The sequence below is a fragment of the Ranitomeya imitator genome, chromosome 4 (genome assembly GCF_032444005.1).
Source record: "Ranitomeya imitator isolate aRanImi1 chromosome 4, aRanImi1.pri, whole genome shotgun sequence".
Classification (NCBI taxonomy): domain Eukaryota; kingdom Metazoa; phylum Chordata; class Amphibia; order Anura; family Dendrobatidae; genus Ranitomeya; species Ranitomeya imitator.
The window spans coordinates 69147435-69170894 of NC_091285.1; positions in this window are offsets into that span (position 1 = coordinate 69147435).

A 23460-nucleotide genomic window follows, 5' to 3' on the forward strand; every position below is an offset into this window, starting at 1 on the left:
CGGATAGTATCGACCGATACCCGAAAAATATTGGATATCGCCGATACCGATATCCAATACCAATACAAGTCAATGGGACATCAAGTATCGGAAGGTATTCTCATGGTTCCCAGGGTCTGAATGAGAGGAAACTCTCCTTCAGGCCCTGGGATCCATAGGGATGTGTAAAATAAAGAATTAAAATAAAAAATATTGATATATTTACCTCTCCGGCGGCCCCTGAACTCAGCGCGGGTAACCGGCAGGCTTCTTTGTTCAAAATCAGCGCTTTTAGGACCTGAGAATCACGTCCCGGCTTCTGATTGGTCGCGGGCCGCCCATGTGACCGCCACGCGACCAATCACAAGCCGCGACGTCACCGCAAGCTATTAGCGCGCTCATTTTTGAAAAATGAGCGCGTTAATGACTTTCAAAGACGTAGCGGCTTGTGATTGGTCGCGGCCACGCGACCAATCACAAGCCGCGACGTCAGCGCAAGCTATTAACGCGCTCATTTTTAAAAATGAGCGCGTTAATGGCTTTCAAAGACGTAGCGGCTTGTGATTGGTCGCGTGGCCGCGACCAATCACAAGCCGCGACGTCACCGCAAGCTATTAACGCGCTCATTTTTAAAAATGAGCGCGTTAATGGCTTTCAAAGACGTAGCGGCTTGTGATTGGTCGCGTGGCCGCGACCAATCACAAGCCGCGACGTCACCGCAAGCTATTAACGCGCTCATTTTTAAAAATGAGCGCGTTAATAGCTTGCGGTGACGTCGCGGCTTGTGATTGGTCGCGGCCACGCGACCAATCACAAGCCGCTACGTCTTTGAAAGCCATTAACGCGCTCATTTTTAAAATGAGCGCGTTAATAGCTTGCGGTGACGTCGCGGCTTGTGATTGGTCGCGTGGCCGCGACCAATCACAAGCCGCTACGTCTTTGAAAGCCATTAACGCACTCATTTTTCAAAAATGAGCGCGCTAATAGCTTGCGGTGACGTCGCGGCTTGTGATTGGTCGCGTGGCGGTCACATGGGCGGCCCGCGACCAATCAGAAGCCGGGACGTGATTCTCAGGTCCTAAAAGCGCTGATTTTGAACAACGAAGCCTGCCGGTTACCCGCGCTGAGTCCAGGGGCCGCCGGAGAGGTAAATATATCAATATTTTTTATTTTAATTCTTTATTTTACACATCTCTATGTATCCGATACCGATACCCGATACCACAAAAGTATCGGATCTCGGTATCGGAATTCCGATACCGCAAGTATCGGCCGATACCCGATACTTGCGGTATCGGAATGCTCAACACTAGTGGTGAGTGAATATACTCGCTACTCGAGATTTCCTGAGCACGCTCGGGTGTCCTCTGAGTATTTGTAAGTGCTCGGAGATTTAGTTTTCCTTGCAGCAGCTGAATGATTTACATCTGTTAGACAGCTTGATTGCATGTGGGGATTCCCTAGCAACAAGGCAACCCCCACATGTACTCAGGCTGGGTAGTAGCTGTAAATCATTCAGCTGCAGCGATGAAAACTAAATCCGCGAGCACTTACAAATACTCGGAAGACACCCGAGCATGCTCGGGAAATCTCGAGTAACGAGTATATTCGCTCATAACTATTAGCTATTCCTCCTAGCTTTGTGTAATCAGTGCACCTTTAATTCATTCATCTAAATAATTGATAAAGATGTTGAACAATACAGGGCCCAGGACAGAACTGTGTGGTACCCCACTTGAGACATTCTTCCAACGTGATGTGCAGCCATTTACGACCAGTCTTTAGGTCCGACCACTCTTTGGGTCCGATCACTAAGCCAGTTATGAATCCACCTAACAGTTGCCTTGTCCATTCCATACTTAGTCATTTTTTCAATAAGAATGGTGTGAGATGGTTTGTCATATGCTTTGCTGTAGTCAAGATATACCATATCTACAGCATTTCCCTGATCCACTCAGTCAGTGATTCTGTCATAGAAGGAAATTAAGTTAGTGTGACATGACTAATTAGTTACAAACCCATGCTGACTCTGGTAAATCAGTTCATTCTTATGCAGGTACGTACATACGTGTTGTTTAATAATTTGTTCAAAGATCTTTCCTGGTATAGAAGACAGACTCACCAGCCTATAGTTCCCTGAGTCCACCTTCTTCCCCTTTTTGAAGATAGTAACAACATTTGTTCTTCCCCAGTCTTCTGGGACTTCTCCTGTTTTCAAGAATTTTCAGATTATGGAGAGTGGTTCAAAAATTTCTTCCGCTATCTCCTTCAGTACTCTGGGGTGTAATTCATGTGGACCTGGAGACTTGAATTCATTTATGTTAGCTAAGTGTTTCCTCATCATCTTTCTGTTTATAGATAGCCAGTATTATTCTATTCCTTTAATAGGACAGTGAAGATCAGTTGATGTTACATTTAATTTCTGAGAGAAAACAGATGCAAAATAGGAATTTAAAAGTTCGGCCTTCTCAACATCCTTTCTTAACATTTCAACATTTTCATCCTGTAAAAATCCTATAGCATCTTTGACTTTTCTTTCACTTTTGACATATCCCCCAAATCCTTTTTTATTGCTTTTGACATCTCTTGAAAGCCTTAATTCATTGTCAGCTTTAGTTAATCTTATTTGTGCCCTGCAGGTTCTGCAGACAGCATTATATTCTTCTTTAGATATGCCTCTTTCTTTCCATTTGATAAACATTTCTTTCTTCCTTTTTAGCATGTGTTTAAGTTCTGAGTTCATCCATTCTCGTTTCCCTAAATGCTTCATATTCTTCCCTCTTTTGGAATTGTTAATGATTGTGCTTTGAAAATCTCATTTTTCAAGATTTCCCATCCTTCCTGGACATTTTTGTCCTTAAGGATATCCAACCATTGGATCCCTCCAATTCTCTTTCTGAGTACCTTAAAATCTGCCTTTCTGAAATCTAACCTTGAAGTCTGAGTCTTCACAGGTCATTGTGAGCCTGGTACCTGAACAGAGCCTAGTGCAGAGTGTTGAAACAGAGCCTTGTGCAGATTGACCTAATACAGCCTTGTGCAGCATACCCGTAATACAGCCTGCTGCAGAGTACCTGTAATGAAGCCTGGTACACAATGATCTAATACAATCTGGTGCAGAGTTCTCGCAATACAGCCTGGTACAGAGTTCTCATAATACAGCCTGGTGCACAGTGACCTAATACAGGCTGGTGCAGAGTACCTGTAGTACAACCTGGTGCAGAGCACCCATAATACAGCCTAAAGTGACTTAATACAGCTTGGTGCAGAGAACCTGTGATAAAGCATGGTGCACAGTAACCTAATAAAAGCTGGTGCACAGTGACCTAATACACTCTGGTGCAGAGTACCCATAATACAGCCTGATGCAGAGTACTAGTAATACATTCTGGTGCAAAGTGACCTAATACAACCTGATGTACAGTGACCTAATACAACCTGGTGCAGAGTACCCGTAATACAGCCTAGTGCACAGTGACCTAATACAGCCTGGTGCAGAGTACCTGTAATAAAGCCTCGTGCACAGTAACCTAACACAGCCGGGTGCACAGTGGCCTAATACACCCTGGTGCAAAGTGACCTAATATAACCTGATGCAGAGTACTTGTAATACAGCCTGATGCACAGTAACCTTATACAGCCTGGTGCAGAATAGCTGTAATACAGCCTGGTACAGAGTACCCGTAATACAGCCTGGTGCACAGTGACCTAATACAGTCTATTTTAGAGTACCCATAATACATCCTGGTGCAGAGTACCCCAAGAGTGTAATATTCTGCTGGGCACTTTGTTGCAGTGAGAAAAGCATCAAAAAGGGGATGTGGACATGGTGCTGGTGGTGGTGGTGGTGTACCTTCTGCAGGGAGAGGGTGTAGTTGTTCTGTGCCTGCTATGTGCACGAATAAAACACCTTTCTCTGGTGCACACATACGACATGATGTTTTGCATAATTTCATAGGCCTGAATACCATTGGACGAATGGTGATGCCAGAACATGTTGAAAAGGTTTTAGATTAGGTGGCTGCATGTGCCTCCAGTTCCTTCGCTTTGTCTTCCACCCTGTCCACTACTGAAATCACAGAGTTGGCAATGGCGGGCCATAGGCATCTGTCTTCCACCTCAACTCTTTGCAGATCAGCCAAGCAGTCTGAGCCCCAAGTCATGCAGCATTCAATTATGCTTTTTGATGACTCTGCTGTGTGGGGTTCCATGAGCCATCCACCAGGCACTGCCGCATAAATGGAAGAGATTGAGTGCATTGATCTCCAATCACTTGTTCAGTTGGAAGATGAATGCATGGGAGTGTTAGGGCATGCGGTCAGCAGACAACCACAGGACATTAGTGATGATGACAAACACAGGTGCCAAAAGTAGCATCTTTCTGCAGTTTGAGACTGGCAAGGAGTGCAGGGGTGTAACATGTTGGAGGAAGAAGAGTTGGTCACGTTGCCGCAGCTTTGCAGCAAAAGAGGCATCAGGGTGCAAAAACACAGGGGCTTTCTCCTAGCCAGTAGTGGCTTTGTCCTGACGAACTGAGGACAAAGCCAGCTCAAAAGAGCTCAGTTGCATTCATTCCTTCATTGCTTCCTCCACCGCTTTCTCATCCCGTCAATGTAACATCTGCACAACCAACTTCAGCACAGGCAGGGGGAAATGACATAATCTGCATCTTGTTAATAGGAAGGGCCAATGATTCTAAAAATCTAGCATATCTGATGCTCCCCTCATTGGCTCTATTTGTATTTATAAACATAAGCTTTTTGTCTGTATAGGGTCTTTGAAAAAGAGTCTGATATTATTTACACCAAGCTTTATTGATTAGGAAGGATAATATTGATAACATATTTACTGCCTTTTTGCCACTTCTTAGTACATTCATTTTTGGTCACTATATGCTAATTGGATTAATATGTATGCATTTTACACACAACATTTGACATTACCTGTGCTGCACTTTATGTTAGGGGTGTATTAGGGTCCCATGGGAAAATCGCTGAAGACTGGGGGCACCAAATCACAAAACTTAGGATGTCAACTTCTGCTGGCAGGCAGGGAATCCACTAGAGAATTCTTGGGTTATATAGTTCCTATCCATTATACTTTTTTTTTGCTCCTTTCAGAGACCCTTTTGGTCATTATTCTTTCTTTCTTTGTGTGTATGTATTGTAGTTAGTTATATGTCAATTGTGTGTATACCTTACTAACATGGACTTGTAAGATCTTCTGTTTTAACTTTCTTATTAAAAGATATATTTTAGGGGTCAATTTTTTGTGTTTTTTTACTTTGATTAGGGCCTCATTCCTTACTAGTTTTTCTGATTTTCCGTAACGCCTCCTCTGCCTTTTCCATACACCATCACTTCCACCTTCTCCTCAACCTCCTCATCCACTGGGACCTCTGCCTCCAATTTCAAGGCTGCTATTTTTTTCATTCTTTGTTAATTTTAGTAATTTTTATAAAAAAAACAAAACAAAGAAAAACAAAATGCAAAAATAGTGTTGGCTATTTTCTCCCTTGCCGCCTCTTCCACATACATCATCAAGCTCACCTCATATTCAACTTTGACCTCCGCCTCCTGGTTTTAGGGCTGATGGAATGCACCAAATAATTATAAAGATGGAATAAGGTGCGTTCGCAGCCAGTGGTCCTCCATGCAGGGATGATACCTGCTGCTAGGTCATGGCGGACAGTAAATGGCAGTATAATGAAAACACACATGGGTTAGCTACACCCGGTATGAATGAAGCGAACCTTGTTGCATCACAGGACCGCAATACTGCAGAGGAAATGCAAGTATTGAGTCACAGAACTCTGCTCCAAGATGCGAAGTTAGAGTCCCTCTAGACCACTTGAATTCGGCACTGGAACTGTGGTGCCAGGGAAAGCACAAAATAGATTTAACGCACTGGGTGCGCGCAGCACCACTCTGGCAGACACCACCAATCGCCCAAGTAGGGACAGGTAAGCACACTGGCTAACACTGCAGCTAGACGCTATAGATTGTGCCTGGTGCTGGATGGCACTAACTTGCGCTCGATAGCTCCAACATTCATGAGCATTCATCAACAATAGGGATGGGTATGATTCGGAGCTTTCACCAGAACAGGCATATGTCCACACACACAATTACAGATTTATATGCCATGCAAACCTTTTATAGCAATAGTTCTCCAGGACCTTCCTAGTGGTCCAATAGGAGCTGCTACAGGACCCAACCTCCAATGAGAGGTCATCCTTTTGGCATGCTTAGAAGAAGAAAAGCAGGCCTTAGTCCCAGGAGCGCCTTCTCGCCGCTAATCAGTACTAGTTACGATGGCTGAGCCTGGAAGGAAAGCAGTAACCAGCTGCACAGTATCAGTTTGAGCCAGGCGCTGGGACCGACATCTCTGCTGAGCAGGCTCCACTGCGGCTGGAGGAGAATGGGAAAACACAAAACAGTGTTGGCTACCACCTGCTCCACCTCTTCCACCTACACCACCACGTCCACCTTCACCTCCTCCATTTAGACCTACGATTCCTTGTTCAAGATTATTATTTTTTATTATATTTAATCATTTTAAGTTATTTTTCTATCCATCTTTGTTTGTAGGGCAATTATCCTGCTCATATTCCCATGTTGCTTCCTTTTTTTAGCCCCTAGCCCTTATTATGACCATTTTACAGCAATTTTACAGCACTGAAGTTCGGGTCGACATTGGCTTCTATTTGGTTCGGATTCAGGGTCAAATTCGGCTCAAGTTCTGGTACCAGAACCAAACTTTGGGCTACAGTTCGACTGAGCCCGACAAACCCGAACATTCACAGTTCCGCTCATCCCTATTTATAAACAGTAAGTCGTGATATGATAGTAAGATTTTTTAGTTGTTGTATGTGTCATTCTTTGATGGTAGGGCTAAAATATCTATGCAAATTCAGATTCTGGTGTGTCATATACGGGATCACAGTTCACACTACTGCACCCCATGACCTGCTTTTATTCCTAGAGAAAATTTACATTTTTCAGTGCCATCGATAATTGTTATGGCAAACAATTTCACCATTGATCTTGGTATGATTTTGTCTGCTTAAAAAAAGTGAGTCATGATTATACTAGATATAAATGTGCCTTTAATGGGTCTGCACTCAGACTTTGAGTCTAGGGCAACATGAGCTAAAAATACAGTCCTGGCAATTACCCATTCACTGTACAATTCATAAATATACATATGAATCACGGTAAAGTACAGATGACATAACTGTTACTGCTAAAGTAATGCATGCTTGGATATGTTTCAGAACTTTATCCTTTGTAATAAAGATCAACCTTCAAATTCTATTAGCTCCATTTCCTTATACACTTAGGAGATGTGAATTTTAGAAAAGCACCCTGGGTATTAGTGAACTTGTTGTGTAAGGTTTAACATGTTATTTAATACAAATAGGGCGTTTGCTGTTACTTGTGTTAACACATGTGAAATCATAGAATTTTTCCTTATGTAATAAAAAGTTGCATCTACAGAATATATAAGGAGAAATGTTGTGGGTCATATCCTGTTTTAAAAAATAATTTAACTCAACATTTTATAAACTTTGTCTGGGTCAGCAATATATTCTCACAGAAGGTTAGTACTTACATATGTATGTTTTATGGGATAAAGAGAAAATGTAGTTATTCTAATTTTACTACTACTATGATTCACCTCCAGATTACATCTGTAAACCTAAGATTAAGGCTCTGGTTACTTCCATGAAATGGTCCTCTGGTTCCCTGTGGTGAATTACAGTCATGGACTACTACAATTTACTGACAGCTGTCAATAAAAGTTTATTGTACTTTTGTAACCAGACATCTGGATGAGATGAGTAAGGTAATTTGATTAAAGATCACTTTGATATTAACCCCTTTACCCCCAAGGGTGGTTTGCACGTTAATGACCAGGCCAATTTTTACAATTCTGACCACTGTCCCTTTATGAGGTTATAACTCTGGAACGCTTCAACGGATCCTGGTGATTCTGACATTGTTTTCTCGTGACATATTGTACTTCATGATAGTGGTAAAATTTCTTTGATAGTACCTGCGTTTATTTGTGAAAAAAACGGAAATTTGGCGAAAATTTTGAAAATTTCGCAATTTTCAAACTTTGAATTTTTATGCAATTAAATCACAGAGATATGTCACACAAAATACTTAATAAGTAACATTTCCCACATGTCTCCTTTACATCAGCATAATTTTGGAACCAATTTTTTTTTTGTTAGGGAGTTATAAGGGTTAAAAGTTGACCAGCAATTTCTCATTTTAACAACACCATTTTTTTTTAGGGACCACGTCTCATTTGAAGTCATTTTGAGGGGTCTATATGATAGAAAATGCCCAAGTGTGACACCATTCTAAAAACTGCACCACTCAAGGTGCTCAAAACCACATTCAAGAAGTTTATTAACCCTTCAGGTGTTTAATAGGAATTTTTGGAATGTTTAAATAAAAATGAACATTTAACTTTTTTACACAAAAAATTTACTTCAGCTCCAATTTGTTTTATTTTACCAAGGGTAACAGGAGAAATTGGACCCAAAAAGTTGTTGTCCAATTTGTCCTGAGTACGCTGATACCCCATATGTGGCAGTAAACCACTGTTTGGGCGCATGGGAGAGCTCGGAAGGGAAGGAGCGCTATTTGACTTTTCAATGCAAAATTGACAGGAATTGAGATGGGACGCCATGTTGCGTTTGGAGAGCCACTGATGTGCCTAAACATTGAAACCCCCCACAAGTGACACCATTTTGGAAAGTAGACCCCCTAAGGAACTTATCTGGATGTGTGGTGAGCACTTTGACCCACCAAGTGCTTCACAGAAGTTTATAATGCAGAACCGTAAAAATAAAAAATCATATTTTTTCACAAAAATTATATTTTTGCCCCCAATTTTTTATTTTTCCAAGGGTAAGAGAAGAAATTGGACCTCAAAAGTTGTTGTCCAATTTGTCCTGAGTACGCTGATACCCCATATGTGGCAGTAAACCACTGTTTGGGCGCATGGGAGAGCTCGGAAGGGAAGGAGCGCAGTTTGACTTTTCAATGCAAAATTGACAGAAATTGAGATGGGACGCCATGTTGCGTTTGGAGAGCCACTGATGTGCCTAAACATTGAAACCCCCCACAAGTGACACCATTTTGGAAAGTAGACCCCCTAAGGAACTTATCTAGAGGTGTGGTGAGCACTTTGACCCACCAAGTGCTTCACAGAAGTTTATAATGCAGAACCGTAAAAATAAAAAATCATATTTTTTCACAAAAATTATATTTTTGCCCCCAATTTTTTATTTTTCCAAGGGTAAGAGAAGAAATTGGACCTCAAAAGTTGTTGTCCAATTTGTCCCGAGTACGCTGATACCCCATATGTGGCAGTAAACCACTGTTTGGGCGCATGGGAGAGCTCGGAAGGGAAGGAGCGCCGTTTGACTTTTCAATGCAAAATTGACAGGAATTGAGATGGGACGCCATGTTGCGTTTGGAGAGCCACTGATGTGCCTAAACATTGAAACCCCCCACAAGTGACACCATTTTGGAAAGTAGACCCCCTAAGGAACTTATCTGGATGTGTGGTGAGCACTTTGACCCACCAAGGGCTTCACAGAAGTTTATAATGCAGAGCCATAAAAATAAAACAAAATTTTTTTCCCACAAAAATTATTTTTTAGCCCCCAGTTTTGTATTTTCCCTAGGGTAACAGGAGAAATTGGACCCCAAAAGTTGTTGTCCAATTTGTCCTGAGTACGCTGATACCCCATATGTGGGGGGGAACCACCGTTTGGGCGCATGGGAGGGTTCGGAAGGGAAGGAGCGCCATTTGGAATGCAGACTTAGATGGAATGGTCTGCAGGCGTCACATTGCGTTTGCAGAGCCCCTAATGTACCTAAACAGTAGAAACCCCCCACAAGTGACACCATATTGGAAAGTAGACCCCCTAAGGAACTCATCTTGATGTGTTGTGAGAGCTTTGAACCCCCAAGTATTTCACTACAGTTTATAACGCAGAGCCATGCAAATAAAAAAAATTTTTTTTTCCACAAAAATTATATTTTAGCCCCCAGTTTTGTATTTTTCCAAGGTTAGCAGGAGAAATTGGACCCTAAATGTTGTTGTCCAATTTGTCCTGAGTACGCTGATACCCGATATGTGGGGGGGAACCACCGTTTGGGCGCATGGGAGGGCTCGGAAGGGAAGGAGCATCATTTGGAATGCAGACTTAGATGGATTGGTCTGCAGGCGTCACATTGCGTTTGCAGAGCCCCTAATGTACCTAAACAGTAGAAACCCCCCACAAGTGACCCCATATTGGAAACTAGACCCCTCAATGAACTTATCTAGATGTGTTGTGAGAACTTTGAACCCCCAAGTGTTTCACTACAGTTTATAACGCAGAGCCGTGAAAATAAAAAATCTTTTTGTTTTCCCACAAAAATTATTTTTTAGCCCCCAGTTTTGTATTTTCCCAAGGGTAACAGGAGAAATTGGTCCACAAAAGTTGTTGTCCAATTTGTCCTGAGTACGCTGATACCCCATATGTTGGGGTAAACCCCTGTTTGGGCACACAGGAGAGCTCGGAAGGGAAGGAGCACTGTTTTACTTTTTCAACGCAGAATTGGCTGGAATTGAGATCGGACGCCATGTCGTGTTTGGAGAGCCCCTGATGTGCCGAAACAGTGGAAACCCCCCAATTATAACTGAAACCCTAATCTAAACACACCCCTAACCCTAATTCCAACGGTAACCCTAACCACACCTCTAACCCTGACACACCCCTAACCCTAATCCCAACCCTATTCCCAACTGTAAATGTAATCTAAACCCTAACCCTAACTTTAGCCCCAACCCTAACTGTAGCCCCAACCCTAGCCCCAACCCTAGCCCTAACCCTAGCCCTAGCCCTAACCCTAGCCCTAACCCTAGCCCTAACCCTAGCCCTAGCCCTAACCCTAGCCCTAGCCCTAACCCTAGCCCTAACCCTAGCCCTAGCCCTAACCCTAACCCTAGCCCTAACCCTAGCCCTAGCCCTAACCCTAGCCCTAACCCTAGCCCTAACCCTAGCCCTAACCCTAGCCCTAGCCCTAACCCTAGCCCTAACCCTAGCCCTAATGGGAAAATGGAAATAAATACATTTTTTTTATTTTTCCCTAACTAAGGGGGTGATGAAGGGGGGTTTGATTTACTTTTATAGCGAGTTTTTTAGCGGATTTTTATGATTGGCAGCCGTCACACACTGAAAGACCCTTTTTATTGCAAAAAATATTTTTTGCAATACCACATTTTGAGAGCTATAATTTTTCCATATTTTGGTCCACAGAGTCATGTGAGGTCTTGTTTTTTGCGGGACGAGTTGACGTTTTTATTGAAAACATTTTTGGGCACGTGACATTTTTTTATCGCTTTTTATTCCGATTTTTGTGAGGAAGAATGACCAAAAGCCAGCTATTCATGAATTTCTATTGGGGGAGGCGTTTATACCGTTCCGCGTTTGGTAAAATTGATAAATCAGTTTTATTCCTCGGGTCAGTACGATTACAGCGATACCTCATTTATATCATTTTTTTTATGGTTTGGTGCTTTTATACGATAAAAACTATTTTACAGAAAAAATAATTATTTTTGCATCGCTTTATTCTCAGGACTATAACTTTTTTATTTTTTTGCTGATAATGCTGTATGGCGGCTCTTTTTTTGCGGGACAATATGACGCTTTCAGCGGTACCATGGTTATTTATATCTGTCCTTTTGATCGCGTGTTATTCCACTTTTTGTTCGGCGGTATGATAATAAAGCGTTGTTTTTTGCCTCGTTTTTTTTTTTTTTTCTTACGGTGTTTACTGAAGGGGTTAACTAGTGGGACAGTTTTATAGGTCGGGTCGTTACGGACGCTGCGATACTAAATATGTGTACTTTTATTGGTTTTTTTTTTTATTTAGATGAAGAAATGTATTTATGGGAATAATATTTTTTTTTTTTTTTTTCATTATTTTGGAATATTTTTTTTTATTTTTTTTACACATTTGGAAAAATTTTTTTTTACTTTTTTACTTTGTCCCAGGGGGGGACATCACAGATCAGTGATCTGACAGTTTGCACAGCACTCTGTCAGATCACTGATCTGACATGCAGCGCTGCAGCCTTCACAGTGCCTGCTCTAAGCAGGCTCTGTGAAGCCACCTCCCTCCCTGCAGGACCCGGATCCGCGGCCATCTTGGATCCGGGGCTCGAGCAGGGAGGGAGGTGAGGAGACCCTCGCAGCAACGCGATCACATCGCGTTGCTGCGGGGGGCTCAGGGAAGCCCGCAGGGAGCCCCCTCCCTGCGCGGTGCTTCCCTGCACCGCCGGCACATCGCGATCATCTTTGATCGTGGTGTGCCAGGGGTTAATGTGCCGGGGGCGGTCCGTGACCGCTCCTGGCACATAGTGCCGGATGTCAGCTGTGATAAGCAGCTGACACCCGGCCGCGATCGGCCGCGCTCCCCCCGTGAGCGCGGCCGATCGGCTATGACGTACTATCCCGTCCAGGGTCAGATAAGCCCAGGGCACCTCGACGGGATAGTACGTCTAAGGTCACAGAGGGGTTAAGGAAATGCAGAAAATATCAGAATTGCTTATTAGCTATTATTTGTTTCCTATAAAAATCTATTAAGTAAATGAATTATTTTTTAACTTACGAAATGGACCAGAACGCCTGTTTGTGTAAGTGAAATGTGTAGGTGCACATTCACACTGTGGCCATTGACAGACAAAATCTAGGATAAAAACAAAGCGCAAATACCCTGCAGCATGTAAGTAAACAGTAATAGTACATGTAAATAAGATAGGGTACTTGGTTGAAACTATATTGATCAAAAAAGCATAAAAGCCATCCCACCGCGAAAAGGTGTACCCAATCGGTCCTTTCTGTATATTTGTAGCATTTCACCTTTCTATGTGCCAGAAGGCCTCAATAGACAGGACCAGAGAAGGACCCAGGATTGACTGTTTTGCACCTTCTTGTGAAAAGCTATGTAGACAAGATGCACAGCCTATAAAGGGGGTACCATGCCCCCATATGTTCAAACTATAGGGAACTAAAGTAAATCCAAAGATATTTGACAGCATACCTGGCCATTAACAGTATTTTTTTGCAAACTGGTGCTCCAAAGAGGAGACTCTTTTGGTAGTGGTAAACAAAGGCTGTTTGAGATCTTGTAGAGTTGACTATGATGGACAGTCTTCAAAATGGCTGCTTATTGCAACCCCCAATTCTGAAAATTTTGATTTTCAAACATTTTTATTGAGATTTTAAAGCCGTATACATATGGGTAAGGAGAGGGGAAAGGAAAAATTAGAAATGAATGGAGGTTAAGGAAATATTTATCAGAGGAGGGACAAGGTAAGAAGAGGAAATCGAAAGGAACAAAGGGTTAACTCAGATTTATACAATCAGATAAAATCATAAGATTTTCATCTGTTATATAAGTATAATAGCTTCAGGGAATGTGTAACATACTTTCACAATAATGTAATAAAAAATATACATAGATCATAATTGTCCAAGCCAATGACTAGCATAAAAAGTTTCCAAGTATTGAATTCCAAAATCAATTTGTTCCAATAATACTTTCCCTCAGGGATATAAACACGACCGAGCTTTCCATTAATTTTTGAATTTTTCATACCTATTATTTGCTATGGCATAGTTGTATTTATAAAACCTATGAGAAGAAATTGTCTTAATAATTTCTGAAAATTTTGGAATATACATTTGTTTCCAGTAAAAAGCTATACAATTCTAAAAATGTTGGATGCTATGTAAATTGTAAAGAAAATAAATAAAAATAAGACTACAATGTATTGGAAATTTCTTATTTCATTTGAAAAAAATAACTCATTTAGAAATTGATGGCAGCAACACAACTCAAAAATGTTGGGACAGGGTTAACAAAAGGTTGGAAAAGTAAGTGGTGCTAATGAAAAATAGCTAGAGCGTTAATTTTCAACTATGTCACTTTGATGATATGCTTTGTATTATTTTAGGTATTTCAAGTGTTTAGAAATTTGCATTGAGAAACATTTTTGTGCTGTTCATGCACAAATTTTTGATGCAGTTGTTGGCTATAAGCAGTGGCATAACTTGAAATTCACGGGCCCCGATGCGAAATCTCAAACGGGGCCCCCAAATATTTTAAATCTTTTATAACAATAGTCTTTTTTATAGGCCAAAGGAATTTTTAGTGCCCCCAAGCCTCCAGGGCCCAGGTGCAATTGCAACCCCTGCACCTGTTGTAGTTATACCCCTGGCTATAAGACATTTCCAAACCACTCCATTCTTTTCTTTATGTTTTACACAGCGTCACAACTTTTTTGGAAATGAGGTTGTATTATATTTGCACATATTTGTAGGCTTTAATAGAAGTCACTGCGGCTCACAGTATATTGGCTATGCCCAGTAGCGTAGCTACCAGGGGGGCAGAGGGTGCGGCCTCCCCAGGCCCACCGCTCACAGGGGCCCACCCGGAGCTACACTACACTTATGATTAGCTTGGTGGTAGAGCAGGGAGATACAATCTCCCTGCTCTACCTCAGGCAGGGGCTGGAGAAAGGCAGTGAAGCTATGCCCCTCCCCCCAGTGCTGACACTGTACCTGTGTCCAGCAGACACGCCCACATTGCACGCTCAGTGAACGTGTCTGCGGTAGAGCAGTCAGGACCATGGCGCTGGGTCTTCCCTCCAGAGAGGAGCAGGACAGGACTCAGTGCTGTAAGTAACAGCTCAGACTTCTGCCTGTAGTGGCCTCAGGTGTCTGCACTGTGCAGGGAGGAGGTGGCAGGACGCTGCTCCCCTCCTGATAAGACCCAGCAACATGCTGCATCTGCAGTCTCTGAAACACTGTAGATTTATGGCGACATCTTGAACTTTTACACAGATCGGGTCACTGTCAGTGCAAATCGCCCCAGCATGACCCAATCTGTAAAAAACTTCAGAGCAGCTGATATAAATCTAATGGTTCCTGAGAGAGACAAGACTAGTCAGTAATGTGCACTGATAGACGTGACCCCGGCTGCAGGACCCCACAGATGAGGATATACAGTGGGGCAAAAAAGTATTTAGTCAGTCAGCAATAGTGCAAGTTCCACCACTTAAAAAGATGAGAGGCGTCTGTAATTTACATCATAGATAGACCTCAACTATGGGAGACAAACTGAGAAAAAAAAATCCAGAAAATCACATTGTCTGTTTTTTTAACATTTTATTTGCATATTATGGTGGAAAATAAGTATTTGGTCAGAAACAAAATTTCATCTCAATACTTTGTAATATATCCTTTGTTGGCAATGACAGAGGTCAAACGTTTTCTGTAAGTCTTCACAAGGCTGCCACACACTGTTGTTGGTATGTTGGCCCATTCCTCCATGCAGTGATGTTTTTGGCTTTTCGCTTGGCAACACGGACTTTCAACTCCCTCCAAAGGTTTTCTATAGGGTTGAGATCTGGAGACTGGCTAGGCCACTCCAGGACCTTGAAATGCTTCTTACGAAGCCACTGCTTCGTTGCCCTGGCGGTGTGCTTTGGATCATTGTCATGTTGAAAGACCCAGCCACGTTTCATCTTCAATGCCCTTGCTGATGGAAGGAGCTTTGCACTCAAAATCTCACGATACATGGCCCCATTCATTCTTTCATGTACCCGGATCAGTCGTCCTGGCCCCTTTGCAGAGAAACAGCCCCAAAGCATGATGTTTCCACCACCATGCTTTACAGTAGGTATGGTGTTTGATGGATGCAACTCAGTATTCTTTTTCCTCCAAACACGACAAGTTGTGTTTCTACCAAACAGTTCCAGTTTGGTTTCATCAGACCATAGGACATTCTCCCAAAACTCCTCTGGATCATCCAAATGCTCTCTAGCAAACTTCAGACGGGCCCGGACATGTACTGGCTTAAGCAGTGGGACACGTCTGGCACTGCAGGATCTGAGTCCATGGTGGCGTAGTGTGTTACTTATGGTAGGCCTTGTTACATTGGTCCCAGCTCTCTGCAGTTCATTCACTAGGTCCCCCCGCGTGGTTCTGGGATTTTTGCTCACCGTTCTTGTGATCATTCTGACCCCACGGGGTGGGATTTTGCGTGGAGCCCCAGATCGAGGGAGATTATCAGTGGTCTTGTATGTCTTCCATTTTCTAATTATTGCTCCCACTGTTGATTTCTTCACTCCAAGCTGGTTGGCTATTGCAGATTCAGTCTTCCCAGCCTGGTGCAGGGCTACAATTTTGTTTCTGGTGTCCTTTGACAGCTCTTTAGTCTTCACCATAGTGGAGTTTGGAGTCAGACTGTTTGAGGGTGTGCACAGGTGTTTTTATACTGATAACAAGTTTAAACAGGTGCCATTACTACAGGTAATGACTGGAGGAAAGAGGAGACTCTTAAAGAAGAAGTTACAGGTCTGTGAGAGCCAGAAATCTTGATTGTTTGTTTCTGACCAAATACTTATTTTCCACCATAATATGCAAATAAAATGTTAAAAAAACAGACAATGTGATTTTCTGGATTTTTTTTTCTCAGTTTGTCTCCCATAGTTGAGGTCTACCTATGATGTAAATTACAGACGCCTCTCATCTTTTTAAGTGGTGGAACTTGCACTATTGCTGACTGAATAAATACTTTTTTGCCCCACTGTAGGTCTCTTTCCTACAATATATACAGTGCCTACAAGTAGTATTCAACCCCCTGCAGATATAGCAGGTTTACACATTTGGAATTGACTTGGCATTGTGACATTTGGACTGTAGATCAGCCTGGAAGTGTGAAATGCACTGCAGCAAAAAAGAATGTTATTTCTTTGTTTATTTTTTTTTAAATTGTGAAAAGTCTTTTCAGAGGGTCATTTATTATTCAACCCCTCAACCCACCAGAATTCTGTTTGGTTCCCCTAAAGTATTAAGAAGTAGTTCAGGCACAAAGAACAAGGAGCTTCACATGTTTGGATTAATTATCTCTTTTTCCAGCCTTTTCTGACTATTTAAGTCCCTCCCCAAACTTGTGAACAGCACTCATACATGGTCAACATGGGAAAGACAAAGGAGCATTCCAAGGCCATCAGAGACAAGATCGTGGAGGGTCACAAGGCTGGCAAGGGTACAAAACCCTTTCCAAGGAGTTGGGCCTACCTGTCTCCACTGTTGGGAGCATCATCCGGAAGTGAAGGCTTATGGAACTACTGTTAGCCTTCCACGGCCTGGACAGCCTTTGAAAGTTTCCTCCCGTGCCGAGGCCAGGCTTGTCCGAAGAGTCAAGGCTAACCCAAGGACAACAAGGAAGGAGCTCCGGGAAGATCTCATGGCAGTGGGGACATTGGTTTCAGTCAATACCATAAGTAACGTACTCCACCGCAATGGTCTCCGTTCCAGACGAGCCCGTAAGATACCTTTACTTTCAAAGCGTCATGTCAAGGCTTGTCTACAGTTTGCTCATGATCACTTGGAGGACTCTGAGACTGACTGGTTCAAGGTTCTCTGGTCTGATGAGACCAAGATCAAGATCTTTGGTGCCAACCACACACGTGACGTTTGGAGACTGGATGGCACTGCATACGACCCCAAGAATACCATCCCTACAGTCAAGCATGGTGGTGGCAGCATCATGCTGTGGGGCTGTTTCTCAGCCAAGGGGCATGGCCATCTGGTCTGCATCCATGGGAAGATGGATAGCACGGCCTACCTGGAGATTTTGGCCAAGAACCTCCGCTCCTCCATCAAGGATCTTAAGATGGGCCGTCATTTCATCTTCCAACAAGACAACGACCCAAAGCACACAGCCAAGAAAACCAAGGCCTGGTTCAAGAGGCAAAAAATTAAGGTGTTGCAGTGGCCTAGTCAGTCTCCTGACCTTAACCCAATTGAAAACTTGTGGAAGGAGCTCAAGATTAAAGTCCACATTAGACACCCAAAGAACCTAGATAACTTGGAGAAGATCTGCATGGAGGAGTGGGCCAAGATAACTCCAGAGACTTGTGCCGGCCTGATCAGGTCTTATAAAAGACGATTATTAGCTGTAATTGCAAACAAAGGTTATTCCACAAAATATTAAACCTAGGGGTTGAATAATAATTGACCCACACTTTTATGTTTAAAATTTATAAAAATTTAACTGAGCAACAAAACTTTTTGGTTTGTAAGATTTATGCATCTGTTAACCCCTTCCCGACCTTTGACGCCACGTAGGCGTCATGAAAGTCGGTGCCAATCCGACCCATGACGCCTATGCGGCGTCATGGAAAGATCGCGTCCCTGCAGACCGGGTGAAAGGGTTAACTCCCATTTCACCCGATCTGCAGGGACAGGGGGAGTGGTAGTTTAGCCCAGGGGGGGTGGCTTCACCCCCTCGTGGCTACGATCGCTCTGATTGGCTGTTGAAAGTGAAACTGCCAATCAGAGTGATTTGTAATATTTCACCCATTATAACGGGTGAAATATTACAATCCAGCCATGGCCGATGCTGAAATATCATCGGCCATGGCTGGAAATACTAGTGTGCCCCCACCCCACCCCTCCGATCGCCCCCCCACCCCCCCGATCTGGCCGGTACACTGCTCCGGCTCCCCTCCGTCCAGTGCTCCGCTCCCCCCCGTGCTCGTGTCCGCTCCCCCCGTGCTCCAATCACCCCCCCGTGCTCCAATCACCCCCCCTGCACTCCGATCCACCCCCCCCGTGCTCCGTTCCACCCCCCCGTGCTCCATTCCAGCCCCCCCGTGCTCCGTTCCACGCCCCCCACGCTCCGTTCCACCCCTCCCGCGCTCCGATTCCCCCTCCCGTGCTCCGATCCCCCCCCCCGTGGTCCCCCCCCACCCTATCATACTTACCGATCCAGCCGTGGTCCCGTCCGTCTTCTCCCGGGCGCCGCCATCTTCCAAAATGGCGGGCGCATGCGCAGTGCGCCCGCCGAATCTGCCGGCCGGCAGATTCGTTCCAAAGTGCATTTTGATCACTGAGATATAATCTATCTCAGTGATCAAAATAAAAAAAATAATAAATGACCCCCCCCCCTTTGTCACCCCCATAGGTAGGGACAATAAAAAAATAAAGAAATTTTTTTTTTTCCACTAATGTTAGAATAGGGTTAGGGTTAGGGGTAGGGTTAGGGGTAGGGTTAGGGGTAGGGCTAGGGTTAGGGTTAGGGTTAGGGGTAGGGTTAGGGGTAGGGTTAGGGGTAGGGTTAGGGGTAGGGTTAGGGTTAGGGGTAGGGTTAGGGTTAGGGGTAGGGTTAGGGCTAGGGTTAGGGTTAGGAATGTGCACACGTATTCTGGTCCTCTGTGGATTTTTCCGCTGCGGATTTGATAAATCCGCAGTGCTAAACCGCTGCGGATTTATGGCGGATTTACCGCGTTTTTTTCTGCGCATTTCACTGCGGTTTTACAATTGCGATTTTCTATTGGAGCAGTTGTAAAACCGCTGCGGAATCCGCACAAAGAAGTGACATGCTGCGGAATGTAAACCGCTGCGTTTCCGTGCAGTTTTTCCGCAGCATGTGTACAGCGATTTTTGTTTCCCATAGGTTTACATTGAACTGTACACTCATGGGAAACTGCTGCGGATCCGCAGCGTGTGCACATTCCTTTAGAATTAGGCTATGTGCACACGGTGCGGATTTGGCTGCGGATTCGCAGCAGTGTTCCATCAGGTTTACAGTACCATGTAAACATATGAAAAACCAAATCCGCTGTGCCCATGGTGCGGAAAATACCGCGCGGGAACGCTGCGTTGTATTTTCCGCAGCATGTCAATTCTTTGTGCGGATTCCGCAGCGTTTTACACCTGTTCCTCAATAGGAATCCGCAGGTGAAATCCGCACAAAAAACACTGGAAATCCGCGGAAAATCCGCAGGTAAAACACAGTGCCTTTTACCCGCGGATTTTTCAAAAATGGTGCGGAAATATCTCACACGAATCCGCAACGTGGGCACATAGCCTTAGGGTTAGGGTTGGAATTAGGGTTGTGGTTAGGGTTAGGGGTGTGTTGGGGTTAGTGTTGTGGTTAGGGGTGTGTTGGGGTTAGGGTTGTGATTAGGATTATGGCTACAGTTGGGATTAGGGTTAGGGGTGTGTTGGGGTTAGTGTTGGAGTTAGAATTGAGGGGTTACCACTGTTTAGGCACATCAGGGGTCTCCAAACGCAACATGGCGCCACCATTGATTCCAGCCAATCTCGTATTCAAAAAGTCAAATGGTGCTCCCTCACTTCCGAGCCCTGACGTGTGCCCAAACAGTGGTTTACCCCCACATATGGGGTACCAGCATACTCAGGACAAACTGTGCAACAATTACTGGGGTCCAATTTCTCCTGTTACCCTTGTGAATCTAAAAAAATGCTTGCTAAAACATAATTTTTGAGGAAAGAAAAATGATTTTTTATTTTCACGGCTCTGCGTTGTAAACGTCTGTGAAGCACTTGGGGGTTCAAAGTGCTCACCACATATCTAGATAAGTTCCTTGGGGGGTCTAGTTTCTAAAATGGGGTCACTTGTGGGGGGTTTCTACTGTTTAGGCACACCAGGGGCTCTGCAAACGCAACGTGACACCCGCAGACCATTCCATCAAAGTCTGCATTTCAAAAGTCACTACTTCCCTTCTGAGCCCCGACGTGTGCCCAAACAGTGGTTTACCCCCACATATGGGGTATCAGCGTACTCAGGAGAAACTGGACAACAACTTTTGGGGTCCAATTTCTCCTGTAACCCTTGGGAAAATAAAAAATTCTGGGCTAAATAATTATTTTTGAGGAAAGAAAACGTATTTATTATTTTCACGGCTCTGCATTATAAACTTCTATGAAGCACTTGGGGGTTCAAAGTGCTCACCACACATCTAGATAAGTTCCTTTCAGGGTCTAGTTTCCAAAATGGGGTCACTTGTGGGGGGTTTCTACTGTTTAGGCACATCAGGGGCTCTGCAAACGCAACGTGACGCCCGCAGAGCATTCCATCAAAGTCTGCATTTCAAAACGTCACTACTTCAATTCCAAGCCCCGGCATGTGCCCAAACAGTAGTTTACCCCCACATATGGGGTATCACCGTACTCAGGAGAAACTGGACAACAAATATTGGGGTCAAATTTCTCCTGTTACCCTTGGGAAAATTAAAAAATTCTGGGCTAAATAATTATTTTTGAGGAAAGAAAACGTATTTATTATTTTCACGGCTCTGCATTATAAACTTCTATGAAGCACTTGGGGGTTCAAAGTGCTCACCACACATCTAGATAAGTTCCTTTGGGGGTCTAGTTTCCAAAATGGGGTCACTTGTGGGGGGTTTCTACTGTTAAGCCACATCAGGGGCTCTGCAAACGCAACGTGACGCCCACAGAGCATTCCATCAAAGTCTGCATTTCAAAACGTCACTACTTCACTTCCGAGCCCCGGCATGTGCCCAAACAGTGATTTACCCCCACATATGGGGTATCAGCGTACTCAGGAGAAACTGGACAACAACTTTTGGGGTCAAATTTCTCCTGTTACCCTTGGGAAAATAAAAAATTGCAGGCTAAAAGATCATTTTTGAGAAAATAATTTTTTTTTTTATTTTCATGGCTCTGCGTTATAAACTTCTGTGAAGCACTTGGGGGTTCAAAGTCCTCACCACACATCTAGATTAGTTCCTTTGGGGGTCTAGTTTCTAAAATGGTGTCATTTCTGGGGGATCTCCAATGTTTAGGCACACAGGGGCTCTCCAAACGTGACATGGTGTCCGCTAATGATTGGAGCTAATTTTCCATTTAAAAAGCCAAATGGCGTGCCATCCCTTCCGAGCCCTGCCGTGCGCCCAAACAGTGGTTTACCCCCACATATGGGGTATCAGCGTACTCAGGACAAACTGGACAACAATATTTGGGGTCCAATTTCTCCTATTATCCTTGGCAAAATAGGAAATTCCAGGCTAAAAAATCATTTTTGAGGAAAGAAAAATTATTTTTTATTTTCATGGCTCTGCGTTATAAACTTCTGTGAAGCACCTGGGGGTTTAAAGTGCTCAATATGCATCTAGATAAGTTCCTTGGGGGGTCTAGTTTCCAAAATGGGGTCACTTGTGCGGGAGCTCCAATGTTTAGGCACACAGGGGCTCTCCAAACGCGACATGGTGTCCGCTAACAATTGGAGCTAATTTTCCATTCAAAAAGTCAAATGGCGCGCCTTCTCTTCCGAGCCCTGCCGAGTGCCCAAACAGTGGTTTACCCCCACATATGAGGTATCGGCGTACTCGGGAGAAATTGCCCAACAAATTTTATGATCCATTTTATCCTACTGCCCATGTGAAAATGAAAAAATTGAGGCGAAAAGAATTTTTTTGTGAAAAAAAATTACTTTTTCATTTTTACAGATCAATTTGTGAAGCACCTGAGGGTTTAAAGTGCTCACTAGGCATCTAAATTAGTTCCTTGGGGGGTATAGTTTCCAAAATGGGGTCACTTGTGGGGGAGCGCCAATGTTTAGGCACACAGGAGCTATCCAAACGCGACATGGTGTCCGCTAACGATGGAAATAATTTTTCATTCAAAAAGTCAAATGGCGCTCCTTCCCTTCCGAGCCTTACCATGTGCCCAAACATTGGTTTACCTCCACATGTGAGGTATTGGTGTACTCAGGAGAAATTGCCCAACACATTTTAGGATCCATTTTATCCTGTTGCCCATGTGAAAATGAAAAAATTGAGGCTAAAAGAATTTTTTTGTGAAAAAAAAGTACTTTTTCATTTTTACGGATCAATTTGTGAAGCACCTGGGGGTTCAAAGTGCTCACTATGCATCTAGATAAGTTCCTTGGGGCGTCTAGTTTCCAAAATGGGGTCACTTGTGGGGGAGCTCCAATTTTTAGGCACACGGGGGCTCTCCAAACGTGACATGGTGTCCGCTAAAGAGTGGAGCCAATTTTTGATTCAAAAAGTCAAATGGCGCTCCTTCCCTTCCAAGCCCTGCCGTGCGCCAAAACAGTGGTTTACCCCCACATATGAGGTATCAGCGTACTCAGGACAAATTGGACAACAACTTTCGTGGTTCAGTTTCTCCTTTTACCATTGGGAAAATAAAAAAATTGTTGCTAAAAGATAATTTTTGTGACTAAAAAGTTAAATGTTCATTTTTTCCTTCCATGTTGCTTCTGCTGCTGTGAAGCACCTGAAGGGTTAATAAACTTCTTGAATGTGGTTTTGAGTACCTTGAGGGGTGCAGTTTTTAGAATGGTGTCACTTTTGGGTATTTTCAGCCATATAGACCCCTCAAACTGACTTCAAATGTGAGGTGGTCCCTAAAAAAAATGGTTTTGTAAATTTCGTTGTAAAAATGACAAATCGCTGGTCGAATTTTAACCCTTATAACTTCCTAACAAAAAAAAATTTTGTTTCCAAAATTGTGCTGATGTAAAGTAAACATGTGGGAAATGTTATTTATTAACTATTTTGTGTCACATATCTCTCTGGTTTAACAGAATAAAAATT